The 17554-nt window shown below is 37.9% G+C and overlaps 1 protein-coding gene across 1 annotated transcript in view; it reads right to left on the bottom strand.

Moving 5' to 3' along the window:
• Phyhd1 (Phytanoyl-CoA dioxygenase domain containing 1) overlaps nucleotides 1-17554 on the bottom strand; it is a 129417-nt gene that overhangs the window by 49296 nt on the left and 62567 nt on the right. The window lies entirely within an intron of this gene.

Raw genomic sequence — 17554 nt, 5'->3', positions numbered from 1 at the left:
GTAATAGAAAATAAGAGAAAAATAAATGAAATGAAAGATATTTCATCGCGGATCCTTGACGCGATGGAGATAGAAGTCAAGATGTCTTAATCTAGATTATTAGGAATTCCGTGTCACGAGTTCTACGAGCGGTTTGAAAAGTTTAAAGCTTTCAAGAAACGACAAATCTGGGAAAACTGTGGTTCGATCGCTCTTCGTGTCTGCGGTTGTTCCCGATGCGATTTGAAATTAGCACGAACGGATTATAAGATCCGTCTGTTCGTGACACTTCTATTAGTGGCGTGGAAAGAAGATGAAAAAAAATTTATTCCTTTCTCTTTCTCTCTCTCTCTCTTGCGTTCGCTCTCTTTCATTTCTCTTCTTCTTTCATCATAAAATCGGTACGCGTGCGACTTGTTTCCTGACACGATGCATCTTGCAAGAACTCATTTTCGTCACGCTTCTCTCGGCTCGCGTTTCCCGGGATAACGTTACAATTCAATTTTGTGCTATATTTTTGCATTAAAAATGAATGCAAAATGTATGAAAAATGGGAAAAACATAGCGATAAAAGAATGAAAAGTATTTAAATGTCGAAAAACATCGAATTTAAATAAATTCAAACGTTATTCTCTATTCAACGATATCTGATTAAAAAAATAGTAATAATTCAATTGGAGTTTCAACAAACGGTTAAGCGAGAATTGCTTTCAGAGAAGATACGGTTTGGGAACCACCGTAAAATATTTTTTGCAACGTCTTACGGTAAATGCACAACTAACGCGATACGCGCCAAAGTCAATTGCCACGATAAGGACGGGACAATGTGACACTTTGTCGAAAGGACTTAAGCTTAATCTTCAACGAGGTAAGTCCGTCTTAGAATATACTTAGAGTAAGGTGTAGTTCAAAGTGCAGATTCTCCGCACGGATATCTCTTCCGTGATATCTGATATGGCTTTCCTACGTTTCTGGGCGCCCCAAAATTCTGTGGCACCGACCGAAAAATCTCCATGAGAATGCGGCAAAACAGTTTCCTCCAAACTCGCAAATTAGCTTTTAGGATAGGCAAGAGAACGAGGGAAAGAAGTTCTAGAAAAATAAACATCGTGCGGGAAACATACATGTGTTCAATAGAATTTTGTTTAGTTGCTGATTTTAGTTCGAATATATATACATATATTTAAGTTTACACACACAGAAATATTTAAGAAAATATTAACTTTACTTAAGAAGAAAATATTACTATTACTTAAGAAGATACTTAATTTAATAGAATTTGACGTCATAATTGAATGATTGCCAAAAGATAATCAAACGTATCAAAAATCACTTACTAGAATCAATAGGACTTTTGAACTGAAGCCAGTCTCTGTATAACGAAGCATGGATTTAAGGCATTAAAACTTGGCGATCGGAGATCTTCGGAATACTGCGCGGGCGAACGTTCTTGCCTTCTTCCGGTTATCACGGAGCGCTCGATGGGACTTTGAATCCTCGCCGAAGTATACCTCGCGCATAAAAGGGGTTAAGCGAGTAGCACGAGTTAGGTTTAAGCGGCCGGATTTATGGACTCCGACAACTATTTAGATAGGCGGGATAGAGAGAGTCTCGGCGATCATCGGTTTTTGTCCCGGTGGTAGGCATCCGGTGACTTCCACTTGGCGCGTACATCCGGGTGCATCGAACAAGCCGCGGTGATAGACGGAGATATTTTTGCGAGCTTCGGAAAATATTCGGCACGCAGAGGGCGACGGAATCCGAGCTCGAGTTTCGGCCGACGCGTCGTATTTCGGCTTAATTAGTTTTTCGTCCGCGGATAATCCGCGGTCGCGGCTATTTGTCACCCGGACCCCCCCCAAAGTTTACGCTTGCGGAGAATTAAAGCATGGCAGACGGGAAGTGAAAGAGAGGGACAGAGAAAGAGAGAGAGAGAGAGTGTGGTGTTCGGGCCAACGAGATTAGGACGATATTTAAACGAGGAGGAGCATTCCCGGCATCCCCGAAGGCTTCTCTGTCGTAAGTCCCGACTCGAGGGAAGTTCGCGAAGGATTCGTTTTATCGTTCGTCGTATAATTCGAGGATGTCGCCGGCCAAGAAACTATCGAAGTGGCTTAAATCTTTAGGCTACGTGTTGGATCTTCGATAAGAATATTTTCAAATTACTGTTTACCGATCACTTAGAAAAGCGATACTTTTTTTATTTATTCCATTCTTATATATGACGTATATATTTTCAAAGAAATGCATTTCAAAGATAAAATAACTATTCGATTAAATAAAGATTATATATAAAAAATGCAGAAATATTTTAAATCTAATTATCGCTTTCAATAATTACAATTATTGCTTTCAATAACTACTCGCTTATCGAAATTTGCAATAAATTAATCACGCTAGATCATAACAGCTCGTTTATATGTTCCATTAATTTAATTTATCAAGAAAATAGCTCGAATTTTGAAGTAAACAAACTATTTTAATAAGCGTTTGATGTGATATAATATACATCATCTTGTATAAACTATAAAGATCCGATATGAGTTCGTAGTCGCCTATATACCAGCAAGCAAAGAAAAAGAAAATGCGAATGTATCTTTAGTAGCTTCCAAGTATTAAACTGCTCGTAAAAGAGCTTTTATATGCGATCAGACTTTCGCAATGAAACTTTAGATCTCGAAATCGATCGGGTCCTGCGTCGCTCCGGAAGGAATAAAGTAAAGTATTCTCCAAATAATTTCTTAAAATAATGGATTATTTTTTCCCAAGACAATCTCATTTACGAGAATGTATGAAAGGCACGGAACAATATGAAATGCAATTCAAAATTTTACTGAAAATTTATCAAAAACATTTCTACGCACAACTCACACAAATATTTAGAAATAATTATATTATTTCAACTTTAATTCTTATATTATATTAATTAAAATATAAATATATAATATTATTTCAATTTCATATTGAAGCAAAAATTTTAAAATGCGTCGTATCTAATAAGCACAAATTTTAAAAATCTTAAAATTAAAATAAATCGTCCATGTTAATCGTCGTATCGATCATTATATATCGAGTAACATTTTTGGAACGAATTGATTAACCAATCGTGTAAGTAAGCGATTTACATAAATGCGAAATCGCAATAAATTTAAGATAACAAGAAAAACAGACGAAGAGAGTAACACGTATACTTTACTTAACGGAGCGCTGCAGAAAAGTCTGAAAAGCTCAACGATGACAGACGGCTTTTGGAAAAATCTAACCCAGCTCGCGGGTAACCGGCAAAGCGCGAGCAGAAAAAGATGGAGAGAGCGAGAGAGAGAGAGAGAGAGAGAGAGAGAGAGAGAGAGAGAGAGAGAGAGTCGTGAAAGGAACTGGAAAAGAGGAGGCAGCACAGCGGAACGGCCTGCCATGAACCCAAGGCAGTTATGACATTTTTTCTCAGGTCGACTCTCTCTCGAGGCGCGCAAGCAGCGACCGCTCTCTCTGGGGTTTCCTCCTATGTGAATACCGCATTAAGGGACGCACTCAAACTTTTATGGTAGCTCATAGTGACTGACTTCTCGATATATGCTTAGCGATATCGTCTCTCTTGCGTTTTAGCGGCTTCTCTCTCTCTCTCTCTCTCTCTCTCTCTCTCTCTCTCTGTCTTTCTGTCTTTTTCTCTCCCCCTAGTCCCCGATTACGAGCGACGCTTTAATTGGACAATATCTATCCCGCGAGAATGTGTGGCTTGCTCGCGGTACTCGAAGAAATAACGAGCGCTCCGCGTTAATTAGAACATTACCTTAATTTTGTGGATGACGGATGGGCAACGTGTTTTCGCAACGCGAGAGACACGGTTGTACAGAGAAATACACTTTTGCGCGAATAATAATTTATATTTCTATATAATGCGGATACCTAATTACGTATGTTTGCAATTAAATCTTTTTCTTTAACAGGTCATATCTGTAAAAGGAAGAGAAATTATATCAGAATCTTTGATAAAAAAAATGCACTTGATATAATATATAAAGATGTTTTACCAAAAATCGAAATTAAGGTTCTTTGATAATAATATCGAGTAATTATGATTTAATGAATAATTTTAATAAATGCAGTAGTACACATAAATAAAATGTTGTTCTTTAGCTAATTTTAAATAAATCTTGTTGACAAAATTTTTACTCGACGAGCATAACAGTGCCAAGATAAACAATGTGAAAGAATTGCACATATGAGGATATACAATATAAATGATATCCAATTAAATCTCGGTAAAGAAAAGCCATTTCAGCTTTCAACAAAGAATATTGTCCTGTTCAGTAAATGCGTATATCACAATCTGCATTTCTATACAATATTTCATTAACATTACGACTTTAGTAATGCGATCAGTTTTTCTTCGATTAAATTTCGATGCGTGATACCTTTAAAAGCAAAATTAAATGCCGTGTATTTTGTGTTCTGATACAACACATTTGATCATCGGTAGGATCTTGCGGCTTTCGTGAATATATATTCAGCGGTTCCATTTTCAGTATTTTCAATCATATATCGTATTTCATCAAGTCTCGTTTAAATGAACAAACTTTCAATTGCGATTCTCTATATCGTATTACTCTGACATAGTCGTCTTTCTCTTTCTACTTTGTAAATCGATTGTAATTTTCTCAATTTTCTAATGATTATAATAAACGAATAAAACAATATATGCATATATTTACATGTCACTCTGCGAATATTTAGGCTATTGATTTTAAATGTAGATATTTATTAATCCAAGGGCACGTTTATCTCTCAGGCGTACCGAATAGAAGGGAGTGGATGCGGCAAAAGTGTCAAATTAATCACCTCGTAATACGCATTTAATACCGGCGCGATCGATCGGAACGAATGAAAAGTGGGACAAGAAGAACCCATTCCCCGCGTGCTGTCGGGAGCTTCTGTCAATCGGCAAACACTGTAGCTACTATTAAATCGGCCCATGACACAGGAGAGCTGGCAGAGAAGCCGTCACCATTTCGTACTTCACGTTAGCTCATTCTCTCACCCTTCCACGTTTATCGAACCATCGTGATGAATTTAATTAGAGAATCCCTTTTACTTGGCGAGCGTGTGTATGCATGTAAAGAACGTTTCCTTCGCTCCGTTATGTAAACGATTATTTCGTAATAATGTTATTAGGATAATTTAAAAATTAATTAATCTCCCGAATATATTCCAGACACTCAAACATTTTATGCTTGAGGTGAGTTTCCATTTCGTCGCTGTATCTATTATATATCATTTCACGATGAAATAATATTAGTCGATATTATGTATTACCCGTTAATATCTCGCGGCCGCTCTGCCAATCGATAAATAATTGCTGCCGAAACGATGTACTCGTAAACCGCGGCGAGACTAATTCCACGATCTGTATACACGTGTATACTCGAGCGTAAAATATATCGCGCGATCAATTTAAATACAGCATATATTTCTATTCAAGCAAATGATAAATTTATTTCCTCAGCGCTACGCTGTGTTTTATGAACACGTGGCTTGGCCGCGGATTTTATCTCCGCGAGAAAGTATGTGCCACACACGCGCTCGTTCCCGGCTGTAATTGTAGAAAATTTTCTCCTGTTACCGAAACAAAATAATAAAATAGCATCGTGCGCGAATAAAGTTCGTGACATTATGAAATATAAAACGTATGTTCGCGTTGCTTTGTAAACACGCAGTTAATCGACGCACTTTATTCTCTTCGTATGCGTTACACATTCTTCGGGTCCCCCTTTTTAGTGGATTTTTATAGCTTCCTACAACACCGAGTAGTTTGGGCGACGCGTTAAATGTCTCTGTTTCCGTGCTTTCTTACGACGTCGCAAAATTCATTATTAAATAAGACATCCAAATAATACATGTTGACTTTTCTAATAAATAAATATTTTACATTGTATTTTATTAACAGAACGTATGACTTGCAAAAGAAATCGTTAAAATGACGGAATATTGGTTCTTGGAAATGCAAAACACTAAGCGGGTTCGTCTCCTTTCTTGCGAAATCTCTAGAATTCCGTGGCACGTCCTCAACCCCTTATCCTCTCTCTCTCTTTAACCGTCCATCTTTTTGTTCCATTATTCGCTATTCATAATGCATTATTCAACGCTCGCTGCTTGTTTCACGGTGCTGCCGTTTCTGCGGTCGATCTCGTGAGCTGTTTAAATTATTGCGCCGCTAAGTCCCAATTAGAGATGAATAATCGATTCTTTCATCCGTTTTTCATTTCTTTGCATTCCTTTCTTAATAAATTATTGTCGTTCGCAAGGTGCGTTTCTCGATCCTCGGGTATTTTATTTGATATCCTAAATCGTTACGATTATCTATTTTTCTGCCTTCTACGCAAAACCTCGAAAATTGATTCGATCAAATAAAATATGAATGTTAGGAGTCGTTTGCAAAAATAATCTTTTTGTCATTCATTGAATTATTACGTTCATTAACTATGTAATCGTAACCTATTACGAAGTAAAATCAGATAAAAAAGACGGCAAAGAATTTGTTCAAAATAGATCGGCGACATTTTTTGTCGAAGAAAAGGCGAATAGAAAAGGCATCTGATGTTGCTGCTCCAATTAATTGTCGAGTGGGGTGAAGAAAAAAAGAAAAGGATAGCTATATAAACGGGCAGAGGAGTAGAAAGAAAGGCGATATAATGGGTGAGAGTAGAAAGGCAGAGGGACACCAAGAAGAAAGAGGAACGACACCAAGGAGTGTTAGTAGTTATCCGGCAGAAGTGCATTAGCTTTTGTTTGTTGCCAGAAAGGGCGAATTCGCGAGGACTAGAACTGGATCTCATGTGTCGTGAATGAGATCGGTCCTTGCTCCCTTTTGCCATCTACCCTTATTCATTTTATCCTTCACTCCCCGCATCGCCACGATGTTGATTCTCGAAAGCGATCGGAAACTTTATCTATATAGCCTCCGTCGTTTAGATACCGTTCTTTTTAACTTCGCTGTAACGATAATACGTATCATTGACATCATCCGTTAGATATTTCAACAAGCTTTCTATCCGTTTTGAAACATTGTCATTAATATTTTTCAATTGATATATATATATATATATACATCAATTAAATTCTAACATAACAAAATTTTAATTTTACATTTAATTTTAAAGATATATTTATCAAAATCTCGCGGGATAAAAGCAACGGTTAAATGCAATAATTTTTCAATTACAACATCATTAAACGTTTAAATTGGCTTTTCTACTATCCCGTATTAATATTTCCCAACTTGCGGTCAATTACGCGTTATTTAATCTCAACTATAGAGTAAATTATCCGTATATTCGCAATGTAGTGCGGCTGAATAATTGGCTTTTGTTGTCATTCGTAGACACGTGGCTGCGAGAGCAACACGTTCGCCGAGGCGAACAGGAAGAGCCTACGCGAGAAGAGGCAGAGGCGATTGGAGATCCCGAGAACTTTGGAATTTGCGCGTCCTTCCTCGCATACTTGGTTCTAAGTTATGCCCTCATAAACTCGCGTACGGACATACCCCTATGCGTCTCCAATCGTTCTCGCGCACCTCACCAAGTAATATCTGTTGCCGTCGAAACCGAGGAACACGCTATGTGGATTAGAGAAGAGTAGATACATTTATCGCGAAACTTTGCAACGGCGTGATCAGATAAAGTATATACGCTATTTATATGTTGAGGAAAGCGTTACTCCTGCTTGGGATTGACGGATAGATTCTGTCATGCGTGAGTCATCGAGATGCAAACTGATGCATATTCCGATGCAATTTTATTCAAGACAGATAAAAAAATTTTGTTTCGTAAAATGGATATTAATATTCCGAATATTAATATCCAATTAAATTTTTCAATAACGACAAAACTTGACTGAATTTTCTATTCCTAATTATAAATGTCAAATTACAATCAGCACTTTTTTTTATGTTTTTTTTTTCTATCATGTTTAATATTTAGTAATAACAAAAGACTTGCTAAATAAATATGTTAATGATATGTATTTAGAAATTCTTTTCTTTACTTATATAGCAAATGCATTAAATTAGTATTAATTTTTATTTTCTGTGATATTCTTTGTATTAGATGTGATGCGTTTTGACAGATTCCAACAAAATGGAAAAAGATATTATTCCATGTGTAGATATCACTGTATAAAGCATAATGGCTTTGTGTATCGTGCGACATTAATATTAATGTAAAGTTAGCAAATGTAGAGAAAGTGTATTTTCTGCATACTTTTAAAAATATAATTGCACGAATGCGGACACCGTATTAACGGTATAAATATGACTCGCTTACAAAGTAGGGTGCATTATCCATATAGCCATGTAAGTGCATCCGTTTATGCGAGTGCGAGAGATTTGTGAGATATAAAGACCTATTTCCGGTGAAAATTTTCATCGTGGGAATGTAAGGGTTACTTTACCATATGGCTGTAAATCCTGTACATTTCTTGTCACTTTAGCACATTAGAAAGAAGAGTGGGTATCTTTTTTATGGCGGAAGTATATGTATTTTTCTGCACGAACGCCATGTGCTCCACAACGTTTAAGGGATATTATCGTCAACGCGTAAAAAGACATTATATAACTGCAATATATATATATATAATTTTCATATTTTAATTTTAATTTTACTCTTTTTTTTTGCAAATTTCTCGATGTTTCTTCGAAATCTTTTTGACAAGAAAAAATTTTTTTAAGAATAAATTTTTTAAAACTTGGACAAAAGATAAAATATTACAATATTGGAGATAATATTAGAAAATACCATCTAAGTATTATCTGGATGGCGCAAATAAAAATTTGTGTGCAATACACATATATACATATATATTGTTTATAATAATTAAAAAAAGAAAAATTATTTCACATATCGCATCATACATTCCTATAAACTATGCTCTATGATTATTTATATTTTACTATATTTGACTGTAAATATTACAATACTTCTGTTAAAGAAAAATAAATGCCTGAATTGATCGAAAAATGTGTGGATAAAAAGAAGTGAATTTCGAGAAATCTTTTGATTTAATAGAATAAAGTGTTAGAAATAACTCTCGCGACAAATAAACACGATTTTGCTAGTTTGAATTTTGATTTCATGATGCAACGGAGCTTCTCGGCCTTACCATTAAAATATAGTACATGTGGCATTTCGGCAAAATGCTGCTCTATCCAGAAGTTAATACGCAATTACAACCGCGTTTGCTCGACGTTCTCAAAGGTGTCTCCGACTGCGTGCAATAAACGTCCTATTTCTTTTCTTTTTTCCTTTGTCGCCTTTTTGTCTCGAGCTCCCTCTCGAGATAACATCGGCGGCAGAATACTTTCCCCGGGGAAAGCAGTTTTACGCCAGGAATGCGGAATATTTCCCCGCTGTTCGCGCCGCCGGAGCGAAGCGCGCCGAGTCAGTCAGGTGGAGGAAGGTAGGAAATTATTGGCACGGTCTGGAGTTGACTGGATGTTAATTACTCTATCACTCCACCCACGATCCGCCGGTCTGGCCCGCCAACCGTCCCCTTCACTACTCCCCTCTCCTCCCTTCTTGATTGGTGGCAGCAACCCCTATTTTCTCTCTCTCTCTCTCTCGGCTTCGTGTGCCGCGCGCGCTCATAATTATGACAGGCCCGCCTCATAATAAGGTAATTTAAACGCATGACTTAAGAGGCAGAGCGCGGATATTGGTCTGGCATGTTTCTACCGGCAGTTCCGTCTGTTTCTCGCAGAATCGACCGTATATACGAGTTACGCACTCTTTACGTAATTATTAAGGTGGTTCTCGCGAAATGTATATGCTTGCAAATTTCTTCTCGTATTAATTATATCCCGTATATAATTATCTACCGTGTTAGTTATGACGTCTATGTACATAGCGTCAAAGTTACAAAGAGAAGAAAAATTGCTCGATCGACTGATTTAAGAAAAGAAAAAAATATTATAATTTTAAAAAATTATAAAAAACCATGTAAGAGAACATTTAATTGTGAATTTATTAATTGAGAAATAGCTTTCAGTTTTCAATAAGACAAATGTATCTATATTCTCAAACATTCTGTACAAAAACTTCATGCAATAATATCATCAAGAATTGAAATAAGAGCGATTAATTTTATTATAAGTGAAAATTATTTCGATATATTACAATATTTCATGCAAAAAAAAAAAAAAAAAAAAAAAAAAAAATATGACGATGAACGAGAAACGGAGATGACTCTCTCTTTTCGCGTTACTCTCATCTCTCAGAAATTGATTCCTCTCGCGATCGATCGCGGTGTCTCAATCGTTTTTTAAATCGTGTCTGCGAAGTGCTCGGGTTTCGAAACGAAAGAAAAATGTTTCGTTTGCCTAACAATCCAGTTCATTCGATGCAAATATAGTACTAGCGATGGTAATCGATTAATTGCGCGGATATGAAAGTATTACCGAAACATCAACATTGAGTTAATGTTCGATAGAAGAGCTCCGCTTGGTACGACCTAAAATTTTCAATGTATTTGCGAAGAAGCTAACTATGGATGAACGGAGTCAGTTAACTAAGATGTCATATAATAACAAATATATCTGCAGTACAATCGATAAAAAATTACTTGATTCTTTGAAAGAGGGAACAAGAAAAAATACATAATACTAATAACTACCGATAAGAACACACATAATTATATACATAATTTTTATGTCACTATCGGTGTTGCAATTATTACTATTATCTGTTGGTACTCAAGAGTAATATACATATACAATAATTACATACATTATCAATTAATTACATTGTACAATTTATGGCAATGATAAAAATTGATTAGCTCTCTTTTGCCTCAAAAATTCTTACTTTTTATAATTATTTGCATATTAAGATTTAATATTTAATCTATATTTACATATGCATATATACGTAACACTGCAAACACACACACACACACACAAAGCACAGTAAAATTTTAAGCTTCAGAGAGAGAATTTCTTATCGCGCGTGCCATGTTTTTTTTTTCCCCCCCCAAATATCTTTTGAATAACGGACAAAGTCGACAATTTCGCGTTATTCGAGTTTTGTCGCGAAACGAGGAGTGAAAAAGAAATGGAAAGAGAAGCGCAATGTACACCAGGAAACGTTTTTTTTTCTTTACGCGCAAAATGCACTCCGGTCCCGCGGAGAGTCTCACACTTCGCGAAAATTGTGAAACGAACGGTTGTCTGTGTCCTTCTATCTTTTTCTCCCATAATCATTCTTTACTTCCTTTTTCCTGATTCAGGCTCTCGTTTTCTCTCTCCTTCGTCGCTTCCGTCTATCGTATGACGCTCGTTGCAAGAGCAGTTTGGCGCTCTTTACGATCAATTACGAGGCTATAGATTCTCAGATACCTAGTTAAGTGTATAGAGACGATATTTCGAAACGGGAGGGGAACGTCGAGATTGTCGGCTATGAGGTTCTTTCGTTTTATACTATCTTTCACTGCACGTTCTCTCTCACCTCTCGTCCACACGTTCTCGCTCTATATATATATATATCCTTCTTTCCTGCTTTTTCTCCCCCTATACTCATGGGTATACCCTTTACGAGAAGACGTGCGCTCAAGATGAGAAAAGTAGGGTCCGGCCGTATATCAGACGAAAACGCGACGGTCGATCGGTTATCAGTGAAAAATATTGCGGATCGGCGGTCGCAGGACCGTATTTCTGCGCGACTGGCACGAAATCGACATTCGCGCTATAATTCGTGAACGCAAATGATCGCTTTCTCTCCTTTACTCCGTCCCGTTCTCCGTCCTCGATGTAATTTTCGCGCTTGCTAAGTGATCCTAGTGGAGATTCGCGCATGAATGAACCTCGAATGGGGATTGCGACGCTCGGACAAGCGTGACCGTGTAATTTCAATTTACACTGTGCTCCTTCTCTCTCTCTCTCTCTCTTTCTCGATTCTTCTCAGAGAGATAAATTGAGAAGAGGCCGTCTCGATACAATACTCTGAATCGTACAGGAGTAGAAGTTGAGAAGAACATTCACTACAGAAACAGCCTATCGGCCTCAATTATTGAAGCCTATTGCATATATTTCGTCTATGATACGATACTCGCGGCATTCTTATACAGGAAACTGAAGAGTCGTTACGTTGCGACGTTATTTGGCTCGACGAAGCTTCGTTAACGAGCCTCGACCATTGCTCTATAAGCTGTCCTCTCCATCTCGCACGAAAGTTTCGAAAGCCTTTACATGCACAACTCTGTTTAGTAATTAACGTAGTCGATGCAGCAAACGAATTATCATACGAAATCGCATAGAGGCATGAATAATCGGTCTAGAGGTTGAGTTAATTGCCAGCACACTTCAATTAACTCCGACCGTGACTTCCATTAAAGGTATCTAACCGCTCTATTAGAGACGCACGCTGAACTCGATACGCACATATAGATCTACCGAGATACCAGAGTGCTTTTGGAAATTACTCCCTTCGTACAGAGAGTCCAATATATCGTGGCACACAATATTGTAAAGAAGACCAATTCATGATTCCCGGTATTTTTCTTTTTGCATGTAGAAAAAAAAATCCAGATAATATAGTTTATTTTTCCCTACCGTTTATAACGTCAATAAAACGGCCGCGCGAAAGCACGTTACTTTTATCGATTACCTCGCAATCTCGGTGGTATATTCCCAGTATTCATGGCATTTCTTAGATACACGACGAGTACGGCGACAGTACATATCCCGAGAAGATAAAGTCGGTCACTTTTTCGCCCGCTGGCGCTTATCCTGAAACGAGGAGAAGCGATCGAAACTCGGCGGCAGAGGAGGAGGAAAAGAGAACCGCTGTTGGTCAAACTAATAAAAGACGGCTTACCGCTCCGCGAGATCGGCCATCTCGCACAGCTTGCGAGAACCTGCGACTTTTGCTCCCGGGATCGAGGAAAAAAAAAAAAAAAAAAGACAAGTCGCTCGAACGAAGAAAGTCATGTAACGCTACCGAGGACGGACGGAAAGTCGCGTTGAGAATATTTGCAAAGAGATCATCGTCCAGATGGACGATAAGTGACAGACAATAGGTAGAAAATTTCGTGACACAGCTGAAGATTATTTCCAGTACACGCTCGTGTGTTTCGAGTGTGCCATTATCTCTCTTTATATTCCACATTTATAAAGCTAAATGGGTAAGATAAATAATTTTACGAATATTCCGATTTAATCAAATTTTTCTATCGTAATTGGACGCCCGCGAGCGCGGTGCGCTTTTATCGCAATGATTAAATATGACTGAAACACGCTCGTGCATGCTCTAATACTTGGTTCATGGTCGAAATGTGAGACAAAACGTCGCGTAAAAATATCATGATCGCGGTCATATAAAAGTGTCGCGAGAAGCCGAAGGGAGACGAAGGGAACGCGCGGAGGGTCGCGTGCGATTCGTTTATCGGATGCAATTGTCGTTATTTATGTTTGTAAAGGTAATTAACTTATCTGAATATTCACTACGGGTATATCGCGCGAATTATGGCTTGAATATTTTTTGCTCTCTGTAAAATGCTCAATTCACGGATATTCGTAGTTTTATATTGCCCCGTGCGATATGTTCTTATAACAAATGTTGTGTCTAAAATACTCACTAAAAAAAATTTTGAATATATATAATTTTTTTTTCTATACAGATTTATAAATTTATAAAGATTTTATACGATAAATTTTTTAAACGCGTTCTTCTCGAATAATACAGCATGAAATTATCAAAATGAATCTCTTTAAATTAATTAAAACGCAATTATAAAAAAGGTACAATGTCTGTAAAATAATTTTTAAAAAAATTTGATGTGACGTAATTAAAATAATCTTGTATAAAATAAATTAATATTTAAAAAATCTCACACGGGAGATACGAATTATACAACAGTGCGCAGAATATCCAGCTGCGTTTTATTCCCTATGATGTTGGCATCCTTTGTCTTACGGTAAATGATGACTGAACTTTCCATTAAAGGGCGGAAAAGTGTCCGGGAAAATAGCCGGTTGTTACGACACCAAGGGCCGACACCGAGGTTAACAGGCTAGCATAACTTAGCGGGCTTTAACAATATACAGTCGACGGACATGCTGTTGAATATAATAAAAGTTGGTCAGCGTGAAACCGCGGCTTTAACGAGCGTCAAGGATCTTCCTACGCGAAGGCAGCTGGTTCCAGCTTATTAAAAGCGAAACGGCCATAATAAACAAGCCGGCAAAAGGTCCATTGTGGCATGCATCGGTTGAAACTAGCTTGGGCCGACCCTTCCCATCTGTTTACCCTGAGACGAGCGCGAGAAGCACTCGATAGCGCCAACAATTACATCTTTTCGATCTACTTCTCTTCCTTCCTCTTTGCGCAGTGTCTCCTTTAGTAGCACTTTGGCAGCAATTCAAATTAACGAATAAATCTCGATAACACTGTAGCATTCGCTACTTTAAGTACAAGAAATTCTCTTCTCAAATTTAATTCTATATATGTATAATATAACAGTACTCACAAATCATGTAAAAAAATTTCCTGAAAATTCTCTGATCTTCCAAGTATTATTATTCAAAATTTCAGAGGTAAAGAAAATATTTTCAAGATTTTATATATATATATATATATATATATATATATATATATATATCACTCATATATTTTGATATATTACTTTTAAAGATTTTTAAAAATATGTTATTGAATACGGCAGAATGACTAGCTCGCGTTCAGTCATTCAACATTATTATTCCGTTAACTCGGCGATAGTAAATAATAAATATATTATTTTTTTATATAATATTTCACGCTGGCTTCGGACCAACTTATGGATAAATCAGGACAGATCGACGCAGAGAAGTGCAGTTAGCAATTTTATCCATGCATAAAATTCTACTATCCTGCGATCTTTTTTCGGAGAACCCCCGCAAGAACACGCGGCCGAGACATAATTTCTCGCGAGCAAATTCGCCCCTCGCTCGGCAATAGACGCCATCCGCAAAGTCCGTCTGTCCCCGCATACTGGTTAGATATTATTTTTTCGCCGGCGGCAAGCCAAGAGATAATAGTGGCCACTGAACGAAATCCAAGCGAACGAAAGAATAACTCTGCCCGATAAAAAGCTTTTATTACCGGCAATTAGGATAAGCTTGTGCAGCTACACTTATTCGCGTTCCCTTCGCGACGCAACTGCATCACCCTTTCCCTTGCTTCCACTTTGCTTTCCCATCGATCTTTTATTTTTTTTTATCTAAAAGAGCTAAAAATCATTTCATTCGGTAACGATAAATGACCAATTAATCACTATATTAATTAGTTTATAATATAAATTATCAAGAATAAATGAAAAGCACATGACAAATTAGTCTGTTAAAAAAAGAAATGTTGATTTTGTAAAAAGAAAAAAAAATTGTTTTTTATTGAAATAAATGTATATTAGGTTTACGATATTATGTTCGATCTAATACGAAGATTTGATGATGATCCGCTTTTATCTAATGATACAAAACACTTTGTTAAAAAATATCATCAGCGTCTCTCTCTCTCTCTCTTTTCGCGCTTCCTCCACTATTCTCGCCTAAATAGGAGGACGGTTGGTCTAACTTCGCTCGGTTGTAGTTTCTGCTAATCTGCAAAGTGCAGATATAATAATCATCCCGCGAAATTGCGGAAACGCCGTTCTCGTGCAGCGGAAGAGAAGCTGCGAACGAAAGGCTCAAAGATGCCGTCGCCGTTCCGTGTGTCTCGTTTACCGAGATCGTCTCGCCATGTTGCACAGGATGTGTTACGAGACGTCACCCTACGGCGAATGTTGCACCGTCGGTCCACACACGCGTCCTGCAGTTATATTTCTGGCTCTGTTCCCGCGGGATGCGCGAACCGCGACCAACTTTCCCGACAATACTTATGGCCCTCTGTTCGTCGTACGAATACAGGATCGTTTCGCGAATGAGAAGGGTGGTTGGAAATTTTATCGGGGTCTCCGGCTAAGTAGACCTTACCAGGCTAATTATGAGACGTTGTACGCGTTTAATAGCAGCTCTGTGGTGGATTATATCGAGGCTGTGCCGTGTTAATAATCTAGACTCTGCAGATTTCTGGCATTTAATCTGCCTTGTTTCGGTGAAATAATAATAACTCTGATTTAGTCAAAGGATTAATTTTTTTATTCCGGATTTTATTCTGATATTATAGAGCTGTCTCTCCGTTTTTTTTTCTTTTTCTACTAATATTGGAAATATTGTCAGCTATCTCTATGAAATTCCACCTATTAATCTGATAACAATGCTATCATAAAATTGTTTTTAAAAATATTCTTTAATCGAAACAATCGAAAAATGTTGCGTAAAAAATAATGCCATTTCGTTATTTTTTGTCAAGCTCCGCAACATTTTTCTTCTGCCAAACAATCGGCAAGGTTAACGATTTCGTCGAAAATCTGACAGATCTGCTCGTTTAGTATGCAACGTGCTAATTTCGCTTCCGCGCAAATTAAACAGGATTCTCAAGTGACGAGGGCGAGCGTAGTTTCGAACGAATCTCCACAAATGACACTTTCCTTTTTGTCGTACATTCTTCCAACCTTATTACGCGTCTCCCCGTCCCTCGTCGACTACTTTAGCGTCGGCTCGGGGGTCGATTCGCAAGGGGGGGGGGAGTCGCAGTTATCGTTTGGCAGGGTCGCCAACCACGTCGCGCGCCCACCACTTTGACGCGATGGCTACGTGCGAGCCTAATGGCTAGGCGAGGCGTAATAGCGGCGGGTCGGAGTTGGGCGAGGGTTGGAACACGAGGGGATGAAGCACGACCGCGAAGCTCCTTTCGAAATCTACATATCGCGGGAGGCGAGAGATCCCTCCGCGTTTTGGAAAACGCAGACAACGGTAATTCCCGTTGTCCTCCTTTGCATATCACGACTTGTACCGGCGCGGAAAATGTCTTCTCCCCGAAAAAGACGTGCTTGTAAACCGCCAGTAGTACCAAGCTCTTAAGTGCGTCTAATAGCGCGAGAAATCGTCGGACGCGCCGAGGCGCGAGACGCCTTCTCGTCGCAATTCCGAAGATTTCCGCTTATTTCCGGCATAGCCCGGTAAAACTTTCGAGAGATAAACGCACGAGTGCAAAGTTGTCAAATATGAAGCATCTGATCATTAAAGAGCACAAAAGAAAGCGAGAGTGTCATTGGAAAATGCTTGTCATAAGAGAGCATTCGTACTTATACATATTAAATGTCGAGAGGAAATTTTCCATTTTAAATTTGAAATAAAGATCTTTATAAAAGAGTGTTAAAAGAAATCACTATTTATTGCAACTATTTCATTTTCAATGTTAAACGATTTAATAAGTAAAAGCTCTTGGAGATAAAATTCAGTTATGTAAAACGATGGATCTACTTGAATTGAAATGAGGGATAAAGATTGATTCTCCGTTTGCATTCTTGTAGTAAAAAAGATGGCGAGAAAAAAAAACGATTCTTCGACAACTTGTAATACGAATTATTCACATTTCGATACTCGCAGATTATTCGAGAAAAGGATCAATCTCTTTTCAAGCATCGATTGTTTTCGATGGAGATATTAATAATG

This window comes from Polyergus mexicanus, unplaced genomic scaffold (genome assembly GCF_030449975.1).
Source record: "Polyergus mexicanus isolate NDT 795.1 unplaced genomic scaffold, iyPolMexi1.0 SCAF_15, whole genome shotgun sequence".
Classification (NCBI taxonomy): Eukaryota; Metazoa; Arthropoda; class Insecta; order Hymenoptera; family Formicidae; genus Polyergus; species Polyergus mexicanus.
Note: the sequence above shows the minus strand (reverse complement) of the source record. Positions and strands in the feature narration are given on the sequence as shown.